Consider the following 23,465-nt stretch of genomic DNA (forward strand, 5'->3'; position numbering starts at 1 on the left):
AAATTATTATTTATTGTATAGAGAGCATTAAAATACACAGCCGTTCAACTGAAATATTTGCTTTTCCAAAAATGGTTAAGCTATCAATATGAGTTCATACACATAAGTAGTAAAACTTTAAAATAAAGAGATTTTTGTTTAGAATAACATTAAATTAAAAGCCCCTTACAACTTATTTCATATAAGCAATGTCTCTGCCATGAGAATTATATGGCTCTTTATAGGACTTCAGTTAGCATACCTACCTAAGAAAAAAGATGATATTGAAAGTCTGTCTGAGGTCTATAAGATAGCTATGCCATTATTTTAAAAATCTTGAACTTTTAATGCAGTCTTCCATAACTTAATATTGAAAAGATATTTGGAAAAGACTAATGTACCTTTGGAGAATTATTTTTTCCATATCATGTGTCTTTAATGGAAAAAAAAGCAAAATAGTCCAAAGAAAAGGTTTAGAATATTTTTATTTCAGTAATCATGGACAGCTATATGTAACTACATGTAACTTTGCAAGAAGCACCAGAATTATGACAACTGAGTTCCAGTTATATGTCCTTTTAAATAAGTTCCTTTTAAACCAAAAAAAGAAACAAAAAAAATCTACTATTTGATGGCCAAATCAATTTTTGTCAGTAGGTACTTCTTTTTTTCACACAGAACTAAAGAAATAGTCTTTCTTTTAAAAACTGCTAAATGATATTTCTAAAGCTCTTAAAAAGTATTCATGGCTATGAAAAACAAAGAGCCCACAAATAAATCATTCCTGCTGTGATGGCAATATCTGAATGCAATCATTCTCCTAACTTTTACTTACATGTGGTTTTTGGATCTCACATTAAGAATTTGATGAAGAGATATTTAAATAATTATTTCTTAATTTTTAAATCAATATTAAAATTATGACAAAAGTAGAAAACTTGGAATTGTTTTGTCATGTTACTAATTTCCGTATCATGATTTCATTAAAGGGCTTTAAGTAAAATTTTAATCTTTCAAAAGAATGATAAAGTAGGTAATTTAATTTTTTTGTTCTTCTTTTAATATATATTTAAAAAGCTAACTTTCTTCCGTGTCACCTTGAAATGTTTGCTTTCCATGTATCTAACCACCTTGTAACAAAAAAAGGGAAGAGTCTAATTCAACAAATTGCAAAAGTGGTGATTATAACTGAACAAATTTAAACTGAGCCTATACCTTCATTTTTATTATTAGGAAATAAAGCAAACAACAATAAAACACCCAAACCAGGAATAAGAGTGATTTGCTCCATCTGATAAGCAGCAGAAAAGAATAAATCACTAGCTCAGTTTTATCTTTATATTACAGCAGGTACACGTGTTCACGGCAAATATTGCCAAAAGGACTATTAATTTCAAAATCAAAATAAAACAAAATTCAAAACAAATAGTTTTAGATGAAAATGAATTCAAAGTTGTAAGATCATTTTAGCTCAAGTATATGGAACATACATTAAATGAACCCTATTATAGTAAAATCAGATCAGAACTGAAGAGCCTAATATCCTCTTCTTTTGGCTCAGATTTTCTGTAATTAGAATATATTTAGCAAATACCTACCAAAGATGCACAAGTCAATATTAGTAATACTATTGGTGTCAGAAAATAGTCTATTCCACAGCTGCCTAGACGCATGCATTATTTCTCTTCAGAGAACACTGAAAACGGAACTTGGAAACATCATCTTGCCAAATGTATTCAACAAAGCTATTAAAAAAAATAGAATCCCTACGAAACCTTGAATTATATTCACAATTTGTTTAAAAAATAAAAAGTATTCTCTTACCTGAAATAATGGAGAGAGGTTTGCTACTTCAACTCAGAAGCAAGCTCTTGAGAACACTATTGATCTAAGGTTGAAAAGTGTAACTGCAATCACAGCTCTTTTAGTAAGCCTCAAGGTTTCAAGAACGGAGGGAGGGGAGAGAATGGGAGGTTTCAGAATGAACAAGCACAACTCAGACAGTGATTGTAACAATAACAATGGTTGACTGATGGGCAGTCCCATACCTCTGCCCTCCGATGTGAAGCCTGGCAAAGAGAAAAATGAGAGAAAAGCCCAAGGTGTGTACTTTTGTCACTGCTGGAAGAACAGCAAAAATAGCATTTCTTTTTATGGGCACTGCACAGAGTGATAACAGGATCACTGCAAATTCCAAGAACTGCTCCTTGTAACAGGTTCAGTTCACTGCTCAATGACTAGAATTTGGGCATTTGGCATTGTATTGAAGTATAATGCACCTACTCATGCCCTTCTCTTAAGCTGTTTGCATGCTTAGCTATAATCAAAATAGATAAACCAATCAAAAAACAACCAACAATGATGATGATGACATCAACAATAACAAATAACAACAGAACCACAACTAACTCTAAGTTATTCAGGAAATTGATTATCCAGTTTGAGAACAGAGATAGAAAAAATTTTTGTTTCATCTTTCCCCTCCTGCCACCTTCTGGCTATATTCCTCCCCTACAATACCTAGCAGAGATAAGGAGGATACTCATTTAATGTGGCTAGGTCCTAGAGATCATGTTATATGTTTTAACAAAAAGCAAATTGAAACTACATTTTTAAAATGAGGGTGGGAGCTGGTCTACCGCTTTCAGTTCTACCCTTGTCCATAATTTGTCTGGACAATTGCTCTTACCCACACAATGACTTGGCCTCCAATTTAAGAAATATTTTTAACTTTGGTTAGATCTCCAAACGTACTTTTTGTTGGTTATTATAAATAATATAACTTTATTGGACTGTAGTAGTGAATTTCACAATGACATTGAGACTTTGCCGAGGTGTACCCAAAGTGTTCTAGAATAATTCATTAAATCGTGAAACATGAATCACTATCTCTATATTCATTTCTAATATTGCAGTGTGCCCAATTCCTAGGAGTCTTAAGATTGTAAAAGTAAACTTGATTTCTACCAAGAGGAGCATTTCTGCTTTTATTCTATACTGTAAGTATTTACTCAGCACTGTGCTCTGTGATTCTGTAAATACAAAGTCAATATATGGTATAGTCCCTGCTATCAAGGTGATTCGAATTTTTGTTTAGGATCCTGGCAATTGCAAAGTGATTGCTATACTATTGGATGGTCATTTCATATTAGTTTTCAACAGATTATATTAAAGCAACATGAGCTGAGATGTGGCGATGTCTGAAATAATGAAATCAGTCCATGTTTCCCTGCCTCACAATTATAGCATTTCCCCATATGTTAGACTTGGATTTAGAAAGTCCATTGTATATCTATTGTCTGTTTTCTAGAGGCATCCATGTACAGTCCAACCATGCCTATGAACAGGAACAGGTGGAGAGAGAGACACATGGGCTCAGACAGTAACATAACTCATAACTTAATGAAAATGAGCTGATTTGTCTCAGCATATTGTAGTCATATTGTTCTCTCGAGCTTTTATATGATACCACATTTTTAAAAAGCACTTGTATTTATGCTATAGAGCTTACTGAAAAGATAAAATTCAGTTTTGGTAACTTCCAACCTGACCATTAATAAAGGAGGGAAGTTATTTATTTGATATAGTCCAGGATGCACTGTCACCTAAGATGATTTTCCAGGTACCTAAACCTGAATTCCCTAAGCTCCTTCCAAAAAAAACCCCCTGCTTTTTGCCTTTTTAAAACAGACTTAAAATTATTCAATCCTTTCTTGATGACTGTTTACAATATAAACATCAATAGTTATATTGTACTATAGAATATTTGTGCCCTAGGAATATTATTAATATGTGGAGGACTATTTATACCTCCACAGTACAAGGCATCTGATTACTATGATTTTTTAATTCATGTGTCTGCTTTTATTTATCTTTCTCCTGTCAGCTGAAAAAAAATGAAAATAATTTCTTCATATTTTAGTTTATACACCTCTATCAATCCACTCTTGAACTTTACTGTTTTTAAATCTTCACTGGAAAATAGATCATGAAGTTTGTAACATGCAACTATGTACAAAGTACAAGTAAAAAGCTTCTGAGTAAGAACCTGAGGGATTTTTCCAAGTAAAGATCTTAGTTTTAGCATATGAACTTTATGTCATTCTGGCAGCTTAAAAAAAAAAACATTTTTCCCCTTTACTCCCTCCATGCAGCTAACTCCTAGATAGTTGAGGTTAACAGATGAGTAACCTCTATAAAGACAAAGCATTACTGTAATCAAAAAGTATACAAAAGATCAAGCATTAATGCAAATAATGGTTCCCAGAAGAAATGCTATTCACTTTATTCCACTCAATGATAATTATACAGCATCTTTCATTGATAAACTACATAGTAGCAAACCTGTTTTCTGACTCAGACCATCAAGAAACCTGCTCAAGGAAGCAATAGATTGATTCCATTCTCCACTAAGAAAGAGGTAACTTTCTCAAGTGGAGAAATATCCTTTGATTCTCTCTCTCTCTGTCTCTCTCTCTGTCTCTCTCTCTCTCTTTTTTCTCTCTGTCTCTGTGTGTGTCTCTCTCTCTCTCTCTCTCTATATATATATACATATATATTTATACATAGAAATATATATATATATATATATATATATTTCTAACAGAATGTGGGTAGAAAATGGGAACAATTGTCCTATTGTGCCCTTCATACTTCCCACCTCAATTTTTGATTCCCAAAGCAACAAACTAATAAATTATAAGTGGCAACAATAACAGGTGACAGAAAAACAAGTTTCTCAGTAATCTTATTCTAAGAACTACCGGGGTAATGGGAGTGATATTTGAGTAAACACTGCAAATTCAGGCTTTGCTCTGTTCCTAAATATTTTATTGGAAATTATTATTTGAGAAAAATAAAATTTTGAATAATATATATCTAAAATGAATTGTATATCATATATGTATATATCTACATATATTCAATCTTCCTCCATCATATTTGTTGACTAAATAGAACCCTTTTTAATATATAGTAGTATATAAAAATAATTATTCACAACAGGAGTCAAAGGGAAAAATGAAAAATAGGAGACACTGTGTCCCCAAAGTCAGTAATGGACTTCTAAGGCAAAGGACTTTTCATATCTCACAAATTTATTCTCTTCTACTTTTTTATGCTCCTCCAAGACTAAGGCCAGTATGGACACAGAGGTCCAAGCAATGCAAAGTATTTACCAGGAAAAAAAAACTTTTACTGGTGATAATTCATTGTCTCATCATATAGCATCAAAAAAAAAAATCTGACTGGGCAGAAAAGAAGTAGAGCAAAAAAGGAGAAAGTTAATGGTCAGTGTTTTAAGGTGGCAAACGGAGGTTGATAGGGCACTTTCTTTCCCACTCCAGGGTCATTTAAGGGCTCTCAGTATCACAATGACCTGATTTTACTATGCCAGCCCTAGGGAGAATGTTGGTCAATTCTCCCTAAGTGTCTGCAATTCTGGTGAACAACAGTACTTTGGGATTATTATATATTGACTGGCTAGGTTTCCCACAGACGTGACTACCTAAATCTCAGCTTTCAGCATGTGATCCAGTGAATGTTGTCTTTTCTATAAAAATATAACTCCTAATAGTAACATTATAATTAATTAATTGCTCATACTTACGTGTAAATAAATATATGGTGTATAGATCAAAAGTTGAAGAAATGCAAATTCCTTGGTACAAGTGAAATACTAGGCTCTGATATTAACAGTAGTAGAGTTAATCCTAATCTTGACTTTACTTTCTACTTATCTTACCTTTAGCGTTATCTTGGTCTCCTCTGGTAAACTACAGAATGGCTTTATCAAAAGTCCTAAATATCATTCTGCCCTTAATTGTTCCACCCTTCCTCTGATTGTGTTCTACTAATCCTACTGACCTAAACTGTTAGAAAGAACTACCTTTCTGGGACCTCAAAGGTGAGGCCACGTAGTCCAACTTCCCTATTTCACAGAAGAGGAACCTGAGACTCAGAGGGATTGGTTGATGTGTCTAAGATTACACAGATAAAGAGCCTGTGAATGAGGCTCTCTGTCCCCAGAACCTTGTGATTTATCCACTATGCTGTGTTTTCTCTTTTACAGATGAGAAAACTGAGGCCAGAACAAGTCAAATGATTAGCCTAAGGACAAATAGAGAGTTATGGGCGGAACTGGGACCAGAATCCAGGTCTCTTGTTTCCTCCTTAAACAGGCATCACTTGAGTCATCAATGGTCTTTCAGTCTAGTGATTTTCATTTTACTTGAGGGGAAGAAGCTTACAAGAGATGATATCCATTTCCCTTTAACTAGTGCATAAATGATGTTTTTAATTTAAATAATTTAAATGCAATATATAATTGTAATGGTACTTAATAATGCTTGTGTCACCACTTCTCTAATGAAAATGTGCTACTTTGAGTGGTTTTACTTCTAAAAATAAATTTCTATCAAATTAAAAAATAAAAAAAGAACTACCTTTCCTAGATATATGGCCTCTCTCTGTTCCAACAGTCCTTACATTCTTTCTTCCTGCTAATATCCAGAAAGAGATGGAGAAGAGATCATCTCCATGTTTACCTCTGTATAATAAGACTGTCTTTTCCAATCAGAAAATGGTTACCCTTAACAACCAGGCTTCTATGTCACTGGTTCCAGCTAACTCAAATGCTATGTTTCCCACCTTAAGCTCACTGTTTGAATAAATATTTTTTTGCATAACATGGTTTTACATTGCCTTGAACAAAGATCTACAGTTGCTATTCTAGCACTTTTAAAGATTTTTGTAAGGAACTGCTTGCATTTCATAAATGGTCTAATGCAACACACACAGACGTACATGTGTGCATGCACACTTTAAAACAATCTGAACAAATCCAAACACAGTTACATAGCAATTCCCTCACATACGTATACAATTAATCAAATCTCACTTGTTCAGTTTTCTTACTGCCTAAACACATTTCCCTAGTATCATTAACCCTGTAACCATCTTTCTTCCCTGTGCAAAAGGGAAAAGTCTAAAACCTAACTGAATTCTGTAAATTGTAGTCCCAGGCCCTGAAACCTATTTTAGTCTGAGAAAGGGGAGCTCGATCATCTGCTAAGGGACAGAGGGAGATTAATTTGCTACTACAAGAGTCTGTACATGAAGAGGAGAGCAGTAGAGGGCAGGTCAGTGGGCAGTGGCATTGAAGTGGCCACACAATGACAGTCATAGAGAAGGTTGAAGGAGTCTCCATAAATAGTTTGAAATGCATATTCTGCTACTAGACACTTCTGTGACCATCGCTTTTGAGATGTATAAAAAGTTGTACTCCTCCAATTTCTTCTCTGTTTCTTGTGGCTGGAAAGATAGCTGTTTCCTAGATGCTTCCATCTTAAAAAAAAGTTTCTATTTCCTAATTTTGTTACATATAAAAGCATGCCTTATTCCTTTGTGATGTACGTCTTTGTATTAATTGTAGGTGTTCCAAGGAAGGTTTCGTGAATAGCTTAGTATACACGGAGCAAAACTGGGTCAAAGAAATGATTAGACCATTCTTCCGAACATTAGAATTTCCTAGCCAGAAGCCTGAGTAGATTTTGATAGAATCGTATGGTTTTTGATTTTTAATATTTTTTTATTAATTTCCCAAAAGGCAGACCTAAACTGGATCCAGGTCTTTTATTCCTTTCCCTTAGGCTAAAAATGGGTCAGAGCACTATTTTGCCATCTGGGACAAGACTAGGGTTGTTGATCCAATGTCATAACTCACTCCCTCATCTTCCCTTTCTTTTTCTGGTGGGGAAGGGAGTGGGGTATGTTAAGGGAAGTAACTAAGGGGTAGGAAAGGTATACTGGGACAAGAAATAGGTGTTTCCAGACATGACCAATAACTACCATTTTCTGTAGCAGAAGAAAGAAATAAGCATTCCTACTTTTTTCCTTTCTCTTTCTCTTATATGGGCAAAGTCTGCCAGACAGCACTCACCTGCTAGCTTTACCACCTCCCTCTCTCCGAACTACGGGAATCAATTCAAGGGCTATTTCTATTACACAGCCTAGCCTAGTTGCCCTAAGACACAAAAAGAAAATTAGAGATTCAGCAACTACACAAATTTCTGCAGAACCCTTACAAAGTCATCCTGATTCCAATTTTTCGCTATCGGACCAACTACATGATGACACAATCAGAGGTTCACAATAAGTAATAGCTGCTGTCTTATGCTGATTTGATCAGAATGATGATTCAGCACCTGAGGGGAGATAACCCTGGTTGCATCCATTGCTACACAAGTCAATTAATCCACAAGCATTTATTTAAAAGTACAAATACATCTCTCCACACAATTGTGTTTATCTCTTGCCAGTGCTTAATAATCAGTCAACAAATATTTATTAAATACCTACTAATGGCAGGCACCATGATGGGGATACAAATGGAGTCAAAAGACAGTGCCTGCCCTAAAGGAGATGACACTCTAACATCATAAACACAAAAGAATAGATGAGGGCTTTCTAATGTTTGCTGCATAACTAATAGAACAGAGATGCCTAAAAGATTTCACCAGCTACAAAGGACCTTGCTTATGATTCTACTATCCTACTTCAAATACCTTGCAATATTTCAAAACAAAACCATTGTCATTGCAGATGAGAAGTATTTATTAACCCATACCACTCTGAAAATAGTCATCACTGTTCAAGTCTTCATCTAACCGAATTAAAATAAGTCTATTCTAGTTTTCAGTGTAAAAAATATAAGGGTAGAAGAGTTGAAGAGGAGAATCTCCAAACAAATTGATGAGATTAAAGGGTATGAGTCTTTCTTCGTCTGGGGTCAGGAAAGCAGCATCCCATGAAGAGCATAGGCATGTCCATTTGCATCTTGTTGAGAGGACAGCAATAACTACTGACTTGGTTTTTAGGGATTGGTGCTGCCTACAAGATAATGGGCTAGCTGGGATATGGGAAGATGTATTATGATTAGAAGAACCATCTCACTATGCCACCCATAAAAGAGAATAGCAATTTCTTTCAGTCCTTTGTCTTACTACTTGGTCCCTTCCTTGTGCCTTTCTTTTTGTAAAGGGGAAAAGGCAGAAGACAGGTTGAAATGCAGGAAGAATTAAGAGAGTTCTTCCTCTTTTTGCCCAATATTGTAGAAAGTTACAAGTGCCACGCTCCACACCTACTCTCCCCTATCCCCCACATTGGGCTATCAAGTAAAGACAATTCCTGGAATTTTCTTGGATTTTCAAATCCAAGCATCAGTGGTACCTTAGTCACTCAAAGAGTATTGTAAAAGCAACATGTGACTTCCCAGGTGGCCTAAGAGGAGAGATGTTTTTTTTTTTTTAAGTAGATATTCCAACCCAAAGATAGAAGAAACTGGAAAAGTTTCAGCAGGAGCACATGACACACTCAACTCAGACACCTCCAACCATCTTTTTATTATCTACCATGTTTTTCATCCTCACCATTTTCCAATTCTAGAACCATAATTAAATCAATACCACCACTGCTTCTGAACGGGTGTGTCAATCTACTTTCTTATGGTTCCACTTACCAACTCAGTAACTTTTTAAATCAAAATACAGCTTCCCTGGAAACAATTCCCAAGTATTTGTAATCTGTTCTCTAAAAGAATGTAAGTTCCTTGAGGGCAGGTATCTTCTTCACCTTTATATTTGTATCTCCAGCACTTAGCACAGTGTCTGACACACAGGATACACTTAACAATTTTTTTTAATTCATTTATCATTAATTCATCCATTCACTTCCGTGAGGAGGAGGAAACATTGTGATATACAATCAGGGAGCTAGTCAGTCACCAGAATATAAATGATTGCATTCAGCTCCTTCCAAGTCGGACTACCTTTGAGTGATTTGTGTGATTTCAATATCTATTTATGGGTCTCTGTGAGTCTTTTGCATTTCCAAAATTTGTTGTTGGAAAAAATAAAGGCTATCTCATTTCAAATTTTCATTTGTTATATAGAATGCCTCTAGGGACTGGGACCTCTTTTACCTACACATGTGGAAACTTAGACACAAGCTATATATGAAATTATGTTACAAAAGAACAGTTAGATCTTTCTTAAGAAAATTCCCAGAATCAGACCCAGTCCATGTGAGCCCAGAGTTCTGGGGGAGACGTGGGTTACATGTAAGATTATTTTATTTGCATATAAAATACACCTGATTAAAGATGTACATAATACAAAAGTCATAGATGTCAATCAAAATATATAAAATAATTTTTATAAAGTTAATATTTTATAGTTTAAATAAAATAAGTAATCATCAAAATCTAACAAATTCAAATTATTTTATTATGATCATTGGTTAGTCTTAATTATGTCCATGAACTGTCTTTATAAAGTCTTCAAATTCAAAAGAAGCAGATCTCTCACGGACTTCGATATTCACTACATTTTCACATCTTCTGTAGTGACAGAATGATGCTGTGGTAAGATAGGGATTTCTAATTTGGAATCCATCAATATATTTTATAGGGTCCATGAACTTGGGGAAAAATTACATCTTTATTTGAACTTAACAAGTTTGTTTAATAATACTACATTTTTTTTAATTTTGTGCATTTCAAAAAATATCATTGTCAGAAGTGACCCATTGGCCTTCACCAGATTGCCAAACAACAGTTTAATACTAAAAGTTTTAGATCTCCTGAGGTTAAGAATATAGACTTTAAAGCCAAAAGAACTGAGTTTGAGTACCACCTTTGCCAATTACTAATTGTGTGACCAAGTGTAAGTCAGTGAAACTCAGTCTCAGCTTCCTCATCTATACTTAGAAAATTTGTAACATTGTTGGTGTGAGCACTCTGATGAAAATTACCACTTCTGTCCAACTCAGTAGAGAGTCAGAAGATCAGAGCTGAAAGGAACATCTGACACCATCTGATCTAATCCAAGCTTGGCCAATAATCCCCTCAATAACATCTCCAAGAAATAGTTGCTCATCACCACCACCACCACTACCACCAAACACACCAGGACCTGTACTGAGAAGGAAGGCACTACTTTTGAAGCAGCCCATCCCATCTTCAGGTAACTCTAATTATTAGGGCATTTTTCCTTGCATTAAGCGACTGCCTCTCTTCAAATTCCACTCACTGTTCCTATCGTTGTTGTTTTTTTGCAGCTAAATGTGACAAATTTAATCACTGTCCAATTCAATTCAATAAACATTTATTAAATGCATATTCCCTAAAGAAAGGGGCAAAAGACAATCCCTGATCTCAAGGATCTTACAATCTAGTGGGGGAGACAAAATATGAGTAAATATATACAAAGCAAGCCATATGTATGTACACATAAACACACAGAAGATAAATAGGAAATAATTTAAAGATGGAAAGCACAGGAAATAGGGTAAGGTTTTCTATAGAAGGTGGGATTTTAGTTAGTTCTTAAAGGAACATCAGAATTCAAGTGGAGGAGAGAAAATATATCAGACATGAAAGACAGCCACAGAAAGGGTCCAGAGTTGAGAGAGAGTGTCTCATTAGTGGAATAACCATACACCATCATACTTGCAAAAAGCAAACAAAACATTTTGTGAACATAGCTAGAATCTTGATTAGTATCAATACTCAGCAGATCACAACAAAATTATTTTGTTAGTTGCATCTGACATAGTCTTGAATAGTTTTAATGTATGGGTAAGATGTAACTTTGCCTAAGGAAAACCTTCATGGCATCATCTTCTTTTTCTGAGTCAAATAGAGACATTATATTTACTATTTCATGTTATATGGTTGTAAAGACATCGAGTATTTTTCTTTTAAAATCAGCTCCAAAAGCTTGCCTGTTCTTGTAGCATGTTTTCATTGAAAATACTCATAATTTTTGCATAGGCTATTCTCATGAAAATTGTAAATCTCTGTGAAAGTAGGCATATGACCCTTTACTAGAGTATTGCAGGTCACTATATTTTTTAATACCACACATAATTGTTTTCCCCATTCTTCCAGGAATCTTTCTCTTAAATATTTTAAGAATAAATTCCTGAGTCCCCTTAAAATTATAGTGCCTCCAATAAGGATTTCTTCAGGGCTATTGCCAATGGTCTTGGCCCTTTATCTTGCCACTGGTCCCTGATGATTCCAGAGGAGAGAGTGAGGATGATGATTTTATACTGCTCTGCCTCACTTAAATCCAATCAATTCATTTTCAAATCAAGATATCACTTTCTTGATGTCCTTGGAACACTTTTAAGAATGGAGGATGAACAGCAACAAGAACTACTTCTGTATATATTTTGCCAAGTCCAACTGCTCTTCCCAATTTCATCTTCTTAAATATTGTTGGTACTTTTTTTATTTTTAAAGCAATCGGGGTTAAGTAACTTGCTCAAGGTTACACGGCCAGGTGTTTCTGGGTGGGTGCTAAGTGTCTGAGCCCGGGATTTGATCTCCAGGTCATCCCGACACTGGAGCCGGTACTCTTACTCGCTGTGCTACCTGGCCGCCCCTATTGTTGCACTTCTTATCCCATGTACTGGGGTGGTAATTAATACGAGAGCTTTAATCTAACTTAGGAAGTTCTTAATCTATAATTTACATTAATTATAATCATCATGTACTCCTTTGACAATTTGGGGGAAAAAACGATCACCCCTTCTCAAAATTAAATTTTTAAATGTATAAAATAAATATGATTTCAAATATTGAAAGGAAGATGTAATATTTTTTCCTATCCAAATTCAAGGACCCCATTGAATGTATCCACTGGTCCACAGACCCTAGATTAAGAACCCCCATCTAATCTAATTCCTAAAATAGTGTAGTAATATCAAGGTTACTTCTAAATACTTTACTTACCTTGTTGACTTGCTTTTTGTATTGAATTACATATGCTGCATCCTATTTCAAATCCTCCAACCTCTATTTTAGAGTCTAAGAGATATGGAAATGCTCATTAAGGTTTTGGGTTTTTTTTTTTTTTTGCTTTTTTTATTTTTTTTGGAAGGGGGAAGGCAAGGCAATTGGGGTTAAGTGACTTGCCCGAGGTCACAAGGCTAGTAAATGTTAAGTGTCCGAGGCCAAATTTGAACACAGGTCCTCCTGATTCCAGGGTCGGTGCTCTATTCTCTGCACAACCTAGTCATCCTGATCGATAAGTTTTGATTTAGGGAATGGTATTGGCAAAATCAGATTTCCTTACTACGATACCAGCCAGTATAGATTTTTTTTTTTGCCTGTGGGTTTGGGAGGCAGAGCACTATGAGGAAAGAGGCTGAAATATCCTCATGAAGTTGCAATCAAAGAATCTAATTCTCTATCTTGAATTTATATATTACATAGTTAAAGATGGTATAGTATAAAGGATAGAATTACATACTCATGAAGTCAGGAAGATCTGGATTGGAATCTTTCCTTAGACATTGACTAACTGTATGACAATAAGCCACATAAACTCTGAACTTGTTCAGAGTTTACAAAAAGTGTTGTAAAAATCAAATAATATCATTTATGTAAAGCATAAACCTTAAAGAACTCTATAAATATCAGATGCTATCATTATTGTTGCTGTTATCATTATTCCTAGGGATTTTAAATGGTCTTACATTTATTCTCACAATATGGAGAGTTTGGAACAGCATAACCAATCCTTGGCAGTGCTCTAGATGGAAGTATCCTAGAGTAACATCTGAAGGGCACTTGAGATAGTGGGTACTTCATCCACACCTCTGCCTTCCAGTAGAATGTAAATCAACCAAAACTGGAGGGTGAGATCCCCTATTTAGTGTGTATTTCCCTCCCTTCTCAAGCCAGATTCAATAGGAATAAGGTTGACACTTTTGCCTTCCTATTCTTCCCCTCCATTGTAACCATTTTCCCTTGCCTCTTCTGTATGAGATAGTTTGTCCCACTCTGTCTCTCCCTATCTCCTCCCATTATATTCCTCTCACCTCTTAATTTCACCTTTTAAGTATCATCCCTTCCTGTTAAATTGGTCCCGTGCCCTCTATCTATGTATAACTGTAAACATATATATACACATTCACATATGTATTCATATGCCCGCATAACCTCATATAAAGACATATATATATTTCTAATCCCTTCAACTACTGAGAAAAGTTTCATAGGTTACAATTATTGTTTTTCCATGTAGGAATGTTAATAGTTCAACTTTGGCCAGGTGGCTCAGCGAGCAAGAGCACCAGCTCCAGTGCTGGGATGACCCGGATCAAATCTGGGCCCAGAGACCCAGCACCACACCCAGAAACAACAACTGGCCATGCAACCCCGAACAAGCCACTCAACCCTGATTGCTTCAAACAAAAAAATAGTTCAACTTTGATAAGTTCCTTATGATTTCTTTTCCCTGTTTACCTTCTCATGCTTCTCTTGCTTCTTGTATCTGAATGTCAAATTTTCTATTCAACTCTGGTTTTTTCAGCAAGAATGCTTGAAAGTCCTCTATTCCACTGAATGACCATATTTTCCCCTGAAACATGATACTCAGTTTTGCTGGGTAGGTGACTCCTGGTTTTAATCCCATCTCCCTTGACCTCCAGAATATCACATTCCAGGCCCTTCGATCCCTCAGTGTAGAGGCTGCCAGATCCTGGGTTATCCTGATTGTGTTTCCACAATATTCAAATTGTTTCTTCCTGGATGCTTGTAATATTCTCTCCTTAATCTGGGAATTCCGGAACCTGGCTATAATATTCCTAGGAGTTTTCTTTTTGGGATCGTTTTCAGGAGGGGATCGGTGGATTCTTTCAACCTCTATTTTGCCCTCTCATTCTAAAACATCAGGGCAGTTTTCTTTGAGGACTTCCTGGAGGATGCTTTCCAGGCTCTTACTTTGGTCATGGCTCTCAGGCAGTCCAATAATTTTTAAATTATCTCTCCTGGGTCTATTTTCCAGGTCAGTGGTTTTTCCCATGAGATATTTCACATTGCCTTCTATTCTTTTATTTGTTTGGATCTGTTTGACCGCATCTTGATTTCTCATAAAGTCATTAGCTTCCATTTGCTCCAATCTAATTCTGAAGCAATGATTCTCCTCAGTGACCTTTTGAGATTCTTTCTCCATCTGACAAATTCGACTTTTTAAGGCATTCTTCTCCTCATTGCCTTTTTGAGCCTCCGTTGCCATTTGAGTCAGTCTGTTTTTTAAGGTATTATTTTCTTCAGTCAGGCTGTTGACTCTCATTTCATAATTTTCTTGCATTGTTCTCATTTCTCTTCCCAATTTTTCCTCCACTTCTCTTATCTGCTTCTTAAGGTCCTCTATGGCCTGTAACCAGCTTGTATTTTCCTTTGAAGCTTTTGGTGCAGGAGTTCTGACTTCACTGTTTTCCTCCTGTTCCATGCCTTGCTCCTTCTTATCCCCAAAATAGGAGTGTAATGTTGGAATCTTCTGCCTGCTTTGTTTCCTTTGCCTGCTCATTTCGCCACTCAATGATTTGACTTTTGGGCTTTTTGCCACAGTACAACTCTGCCACCAGACAGGGGAGTTTTCTTCCCAAATGCTGGGGTTTTCTCAGCTGCCAGAGGTATTAGATGGGTGCCCTCTCTGAGGTCTCCACACGCTCTGGCAAGCTGGACACACACCCCAGGACCTCCACCCTAGACTGCAATCCAGATCCAAGCAGGTTAAAGCAAGAGCGATGACCCCTTAGACTGGTGCTTGGTCCCCCTACACTCTGCAGGCCAGGAGCTGAAGCCGCCACGTGGCGCTGGCAGGCTATGCTGGCGTCTCAGTGGTTTCTCGCTCCGGGGGGTAAAAGCCACGCACTCCCACTTCCTGGGTCCCAAAGTCCAGACTTCACTGGCCTTTCACCTTGTCCTTCGCATCTATGTATTGATAAATCTGGAAACAGCCACAGATGCTGCTGATCTGGAGTCCCTCTGGCAGGCGGCTGGTCAGGCCCGCCTTGGGGCTAAAGCCTTGGCGTGGTGCTGGGCTCGGCTCCCAGAGCTCTGCGCTGGCCGATTCCTGCCGGCCTGCTGGGCTGTCCTCAGCGGGAGGTTAGCTTCTCTGTGTCATTTTGTGTGCTCTGCAGCTCCAAAGTTTGTTTAGAGTCCCCTTTTTACATGGATTGGGGAGGGTAAATCAACCAAAACTGATGGGAATGTTGATTGCCAGTTCATTGCCTTTCAAAGAAGGAGATTCAGGAGCTTCATTCTGTTTTCAGTTCCAATGAATAACAATTTCTTCTCACTAGAAGCCCATTTCCCCAAATTCAATATTGCCAGTCTCATCAACTTCAAAGTCTCATAAGCCCTCTGCAAAGACTTTTTTTTCTAAGAAAGTTCCTAAACCACTCTTTTAGACAAGCTATTTGTCTATCATTGCGTCTCTCCCCCAACTGTCACCTTACATCCATGAAATTTTCTACAGTAAAATATTCTAATTGTTAATCACCCGGTCATTCTGAAAGGGCTAAATGCATTAAGTTAGTATTACACTGACACATACAGGTGATTATTCCATTGTTCTCACGTAGAGTTACCTTAAAAATCTGGTTCAACATGAAAACCATGGAAGTGTCTTCTTATTTTCCTCATCTAACTGTCCCTGAACTTTTATTACAGAAGTAGTTTTCTTTATTTATTTATTTTTAGTTTACAACATTCAGTTCCACAATCCTTTGAGTTCTCTCCCTCTCCTACCCCCTTCTCCCACCCCCCTGTGGCAGCATGCAATCCAATATAGGTTTGACAAATACCTTCATATTAAAGATTAATTGAGATATAAACATGGATTATAAGCAGTGGAATGAACAACAAGAAAAAAGAAATGAAACAAAAGAAAAAAGGAAGAGGACAAGTAGTTTGTTTCAATCTGCATTCAGACTCTGTAATTCTTTCTCTGGATGTGGCTAGCCCTATCCATCATCAATTTTTTGGTGTTGTCTTATAACCTTGTATTGCTGAGAGGAGCCCAGTCTATCAAAGTTAGTCATCACAGATACTATGGGTCTGTAACTGTGTAGAAAGTTCACGTGGTTCTGGTCTCCTCACTCAGCATCAGTTTAGATAAGTTTCTCCAGGTTATTATGAAGTCCATTACAGAAGTAGTTCTTATAATTAGAAGTATTCTTTAGCTTTATTCACCTCTAGCTGTCTAATCATTCAAAGTGGGAGGTAAGAGAGTAACCATGGGGTACTATGCTAATGATTTGCATTTTTCCTTTCTTTTTTCAAAAAAATGCCATTTTGTAGCTAAAATTGAAAAAATTGAAGGAAAGAAGAAATTATATAGTGATATAGCTCCCAGCAGGGAACCAATAACATCATCCTACTTTCCCTTGGTTGAGCTTTAATGGCTATTCAGAAGTATGAACAGTGATAGTTAAACACATTTATTACCACTATATATTCTCCACAGTAGGACCCAGCTGAACATGACAACTGTCTGCAAGTATCTACAGGCTTATTACATGGAAGAGAGATTAAAATTGTTCTGCTTGGCTCTAAGGGGCAGAATAAGGAGGTGTGGGTGGAAGATCCAGTCTGCTTTAGACTTGATGTAAAGAAAAAATTCCTTAATATTTGAGTTATCTATAAATTAAATGGGGTGCCTCAGGGGTTAGTTTTCTCTTTCTTACTGGGTTTTCTCAAGCAAAATCTATATGACTACTTGTTGGATATGCTGAAGAATAGATTCTTATTCATTTGCATGATGACCTCTTTTCTAAATGACATTCTATGATTGAATGACCAAAAATGTTTGATTTAATATGATGATAGAAACAAAAGAACTCAATAGTAAGATAAATATTGTGTGTAATGTAATCTCACTGCAAAACGGGTTACACTTACAATCCATGTTTATTTTATTATCAAATTCTTTGTTCTTTTTCTATTTGTATTTTGCTGCCGTTGTTGTTCATCAGCGTCCAACTCTTTATGACTCCAGTTAGGGTTTTCTTGGCAAAGATACTGCAGGGGTTTGCCATTTCCTTCACTAGCTCATTTTACAGATGAGAAAACTGAGGCAAAAAAGTTTAAGTGATTTGCCCAGGGTCACACAATTAGTAGGTGAGGTCAGGTTTGAGCTCTGGTCTTCCTGATTGCAGGCCTGGCACTCTATCCACTGCACCACCTAGCTGCCCTATCATCATGTTAAATGAGAATTTTTTCACCACTCACTCAAAGAATGTCATTTAGGAGCGAGGCTATCATACACATGACTAAGCATCCTCTCTTCAGTGAATCTAACATGCTCACAATTTTAGGAAAGTTATGTTCAGAAGATCGCTATATAAATGTGTAAAGCTGATACTTCCAGGCAGTAAGTAAAGCAAGATAATAAGTATTTATCTAGCCTTTACTATGTATCACCCACTGTGTTAAAACTCTAGGGATACAAACAGGAGCAAAGAGGACAGCCCCTGCTCTCAGGGATATAGTGTTCTAATGGAGAAAGATAAAATAAAAGGGAGTTGAAAGGAAAGGGGCAGGAGAGAAAGGTTCCCCCTGGGTCATGCTGAAGTCCAGGAGTCCAAAGCACAGCACTGTCTGCCCCTCAAATATAGGGCCCAAAAGAAACTAACCAATTGGAGAAGCGGCTGCCATGGCAGAAACATCTTCCCAGATGACAGTGCCCTCAGGCTGAAGGAAGTTCTAAAGCAGAGAGAGCCCCTAAGTCATGGTGGTGCTATGCAGAGAATTCTAAGAATCTAAAATGAAATGCTAAAACTTAATGTCATCCCTTCATATACATGAAACAATTCTGCATCATAGAAAAATCAGCTTATTTCTAAAACTAACTTTGAAATTTAAAATAGATAACATTTTCCTAAAGCTGCTACAGAGACCATAGAGAAAGAATTAATTTCTCTTAAACCAAACTTCAAAGACCTAATAAATATTTTGAAGAGCAGTGCTAACATTCTGATTTCCCATAGCACATTCCAGAAGCCAGAGCAAACAAACACAGCAAGATTCTGCACCTCTTCCCCTGAGTCATAAGCAATTGCTTTGGGAACATAAGGTTCTGGGTTCACTCCCTTTGGAAGATCTAGAAGTGACCCAGTATAATTTGCATAACCCCATTTAGTTGCCAGGGAGGAAGATTAGAGAAGCAAAGACCAACAGAAAGAAGTGGAAATGACACTCCAAACCCCCCCCCCCCCCAAATAAAACTCAGTGAGTTGTGCTGATGTACACAGGAGGTACAGTCTTAAGAAATGGATGAGGGAAAGGGTAAAAGGGATAGACTCCTCAAAGCTAACCATCTTCAGGGGGGAAAAAACTGAACAAGGGGAAAATGAAAACAACCAAAAGAGGGACCATGATATCTACTAGGAGCAAAGTAAAATCTTGAGGGGTGGGTGCAGAGTTTGAATTCTTGGGAGGAAAACTTGTGACTATGTTTGGAAGAGTGAAAGATACTGAAGTTTGCAGGCACCACCTGGATGGGAGCAACAAATGAGAGAAGAGGTCCCCAACGGTCAGGAGAGAAAAGGGTTAAATTAGCATATATCGTCCGAATGAAATAGTGTGCCAAAGCACTTTTTCTTCCCTAGAAATATTTTCTTTTTAGTTTTCATTGTAAACTGAAAGGGAAGGAAGGAAAGAGAGGGAGAGAGGAAGGATGGATGGAAGGAAGGGAGGAAGGGAGAGAAAAAGGAAAAAAGAAAGGAAAGAAAGGAAGAAAGAAAGAAAGAAAGAAAGAAAGAAAGAAAGAAAGAAAGAAAGAAAGAAAGAAAGAAAGAAAGAAAGAAAGAAAGAAAGAAAGAAAGAAAGAGAAAGAAAGAAAGAAAGAAAGAAAGAAAGAAAAAGAAAGAAAGAAAGAAAGAAAGAAAGAAAGAAAGAAAGAAAGAAAGAAAGAAAGAAAGAAAGAAAGAAAGAAAGGAAGGAAGGAAGGAAGGAAGGAAGAAAGAAAGAAAGAAAGAGAGAAGAACAGAGGCAGGCCCAGAAAAGGCCTGATCAACTCAGGGGGCAAGTTGTCCCACCAACCACAAGGGCCACTACCAGGCCTATCACAAAAGGGCTGGGACTAGAAAGAGCAAGGTAAGAATCAAATGCTGGGGCCCCTATCCGGGACAGCAAATACTCCTGGGACTACCACTTCATAGCCCAGAAATTTTTTTAAAAGCCCCCATCAGGACCTCCAAAGACGAGGATGGCAGAATGAACCCTGCCTGATCCAACCCCCCCCCCCCCCCCCCAAAAACATAGTAACTATTGCCCCAGGGCAAAACCCTCTACAGTAAAGGCTTGGGATCCCTACAGGAAGGGTGTGGCTAGGGCCCTGCCTCAAAATGGGTAGAAAGCAGACTACAAAGCCTCTGGAGTCCTACTATCCTCAGAGGGAGAAACCAAACTCAGAGGGAGACAATGTGGACTCCACAACCACAGCTGAAACATCAAGAGGGAATGAGGCCTAAGCACAGAAAGCTCTCCTAGATGAGCTCAAAAGGAACTTTGAAAACCAAATGAGAGAGATGGAAGACAAAATGAATAATTATTTCAAAACCAAAATTGCAGAATTAGAAAAACATTATATTGAAGAAAACATCTCTCTAAAAGAAAGGTGTATGATATGGAAAAGGAGGTCCAAAAACTAACCAAGGAAAATTATTTGCTAAAAACTAGAATAAACCAAATGGAAACAAATAACTCTATGAGGAACCAATAATTAGTCAAACAAAACAACAAGAATGAAAAATTGGAAAAAGAGGTAAAATACCTCAATGGAAAAATAACTGACCTGGAAAACAGATACAGGAGAGATAATCTGAGAATTGTAGGCCTACCAGAAAATCATGATGAAAAAATGAGCCTGGACAACATTCTCCAAGATATCATTAAGGAAAACTGCCCTGAGATACTAGAACGTGAGGGTAAAATAGAAATCGAGAGAATCCACTGGACACCTGCTGAAAGAGATCCCAAACTGAAAAGTCCTTGAAATGTTGTGGCCAAACTCCAGAACTAACAGGTAAAAGAGAAAATACTTCAAGTAGCCAGAAAGAAACAATTCAAATATGGAGGGTCCACAGTGAGGATCACACAGGATTTGGCAGCCTCTACACTGAAAGATCAGAGGCAGTGGAGTACAATTTTCCAGAAGGCAAAAGTGCTCGGTTTACAACCAAGATCACCTACCCAGTGAGACTGAGCATATTCTTCCAGGCAAAGAGATGGTCATTCAATGATATAACAGATTTCCAGACCTTCCTGATAAAAAAGCCAGAACTCAATGGAAAATTCAACCTCCATTACGAGATGTAAGAGTGACATAGAAAGGTAAACAAGGTAAACACACACACACACACACACACACACACACACACACACACACACCCTGCTATTTAATAAGAGCAAACCATTTATAGACAAGTGGAGGGTATGAGTATAAAATATACAAAATGATGATTAAAAAAATCTCATTAAAGGCTACAAAGGGACTGCAATGGAAGAAGAGGAATGAATGAAGCGGAAAAGGGTAAATTATGCCACACAAAGAGGCATAAAAACAATATAACAGAGGAAAAGAAGGGATGGAGATGAGAATCATATGAGCTTTTCCCTCACTGGTTCTGGTGCAAGGAGGGAATAACAACCAGTTAAGCATAGGACTCTATGGAGAAGAAATGCAAAAAGTAATATTTTAGAGGGAAAGAGGGGAGGGAGAGGAGCTTCGCATGAGATTTGTTCCTGTCACTCTTGGTGCGAAGAAGAAATAACATACTTCATTAAGTATAAAAATATCCTACAGGCAGTAGGAGGGGAAAAGGCTACGAAAGGGGGGGGGTGGTTAGTAGGGAGGGAAGAAGTAAGGAGGAAGGGAAGGAAAAGGGAGGGGGCTGATAAGGGAATAGTGAGGGAGGAGGCAGTCAGAAGGAAAACTATTAAGGGGGAGGAAGGAAGAAGGGGGAAAAATATGAGCATTAACAAGGGAGGGAATAGGATAGAGGGAAAGAAACAAATAACAATCATAACTGTGAATGTGAATGGAATGAACTCTCCCATAAAATGGGATAAGAACTCACTATTTGACAAAAACTGCTGGGAAAACTGGAATATAGTATGGCAGAAACTGGGCATAGACTATTATCTAACACCACATAGCAAAACAAGTCTAAATGGGTGTATGATCTAGGTATAAAGGTTGATACTGTAAGCAGTCTCGGAAAACAAGGAATAGTTTACCTGTCAGATTTGTGGAGAGGGAAAGACTTTATGACTAAACAAGAATTAGAGAACATTATAAAATGTAAAATGGATAATTTTGACTACATGAAAGTGAAAAGCTTCTATACAAACAAATCCAATGTAACCAAGATTAAGAGGGAGGTGGGAAATTGAGAAAGAATCTTTACAACCTGTGTCTCTGACAAAGGACTCATTTCTAAAATATACAGAGAATTGAGTCAAATCTATTAAGAATACAAGTCATTCCCCAATTGATAAATGGTCAAAGGATATGAACAGGAAATTTTCAGAGAAAGACATTAAAGATATCTATAAGCACATCAAGAAATGCTCTAAATCACTATTGATTAGAGAAATTCAAATCAAAACAACTCTGAGGTAACACCTCTCACCAGTTAGATTGGCTAAGATGACAAAACAGGAAAATGACAAATGCTGGAGAGGATGTGGGCAAATTGGAACACTAATGCATTGCTGGTAGAGTTGTGAACTGATCCAGCCTTTCTGGAGAGCAATCTGGAATTATGCCCAAAGGGCCATAAATAAATTTCATATCCTTTGACCCAGCAATACCACTCCTAGGGTTATATCCCAAAGAGATCACAGAAGTGGGAGGAAGACCCATATGTACAAAAATGTATATAGCAGCTCTTTTTGTGGTTGCAAAGAATTGGAAATTAAGGGGGTGCCCATCATTTGGGGAATGGCTGAACAAGTTGTGGTATATGAATGTTATGGAATCCTATTGTGCTATAAGAAATGAGAAGCAGATGGACTTCATATTTACCTGGAGAGGCTTACACAAACTGATGCTGAGTGAGAAGAGTAGAACCAGGAGAAATTTGTACACAATTACAGACACAACGTATGTGTGATGACCAACTTTGATAGACTGGACTCTTCTTAGCAATGCAGTGATATAAGTCAATCCCAAAAGACTCATGATAGAGAGAAATGTGTACATCCAGAGAAAGAACTAGAAAGAAATGAGTTTATATCCAGATTGAAGCAAACTACCTGATCTTTTTCCTTTTCTTATTTAGTTTTATGTCCTCTTTACCATTTTTCATTCTGATATGATCCGTCTTTATTACCTGACCAATGTATAATGTGAAAGTATTTACAGATCCTATACTTGACTGTATGCTGCCATGCGGAGGGAGGGCAGGGAGGGGGACAAAATGTGAAACTCAAGGAATTGTGGAATTGAATCCTGTAAACTAGAAGGAAACAAACAAATTAATAAAAAAAAAAAGAAAGGAAAGGAAAGGAGGGAGGGAGGGAGAGAAGGAAGGAAGGAAGGAAGGAAGGAAGGAAGGAAGGAAGGAAGGAAGGAAGGAAGGAAGGAAGGAAGGAAGGAAGGAAGGAAGGAGGGAAGGAAGGA

General features: G+C 37.2%; 1 protein-coding gene across 10 annotated transcripts in view; it reads right to left on the reverse strand.

Moving 5' to 3' along the window:
- PLCB4 (phospholipase C beta 4) overlaps positions 1-23,465 on the reverse strand; it is a 537,045-nt gene that overhangs the window by 418,387 nt on the left and 95,193 nt on the right. Inside the window, exon 3 of one of the 10 annotated variants that reach the window (XM_069065420.1) lies at positions 1,804-2,048. The exons of the other annotated variants lie outside the window; for them this stretch is intronic. The gene's annotated coding sequence lies outside the window, so the exon portion shown is untranslated. The remainder of the gene's footprint in view (positions 1-1,803; positions 2,049-23,465) is intronic. 10 annotated transcript variants of the gene reach the window in all.

The sequence above is a fragment of the Petaurus breviceps genome, unplaced genomic scaffold (genome assembly GCF_028583685.1).
Source record: "Petaurus breviceps papuanus isolate PSGF00001 unplaced genomic scaffold, PetGlider_PUasm1.0 90686, whole genome shotgun sequence".
Taxonomy (NCBI): domain Eukaryota; kingdom Metazoa; phylum Chordata; class Mammalia; order Diprotodontia; family Petauridae; genus Petaurus; species Petaurus breviceps.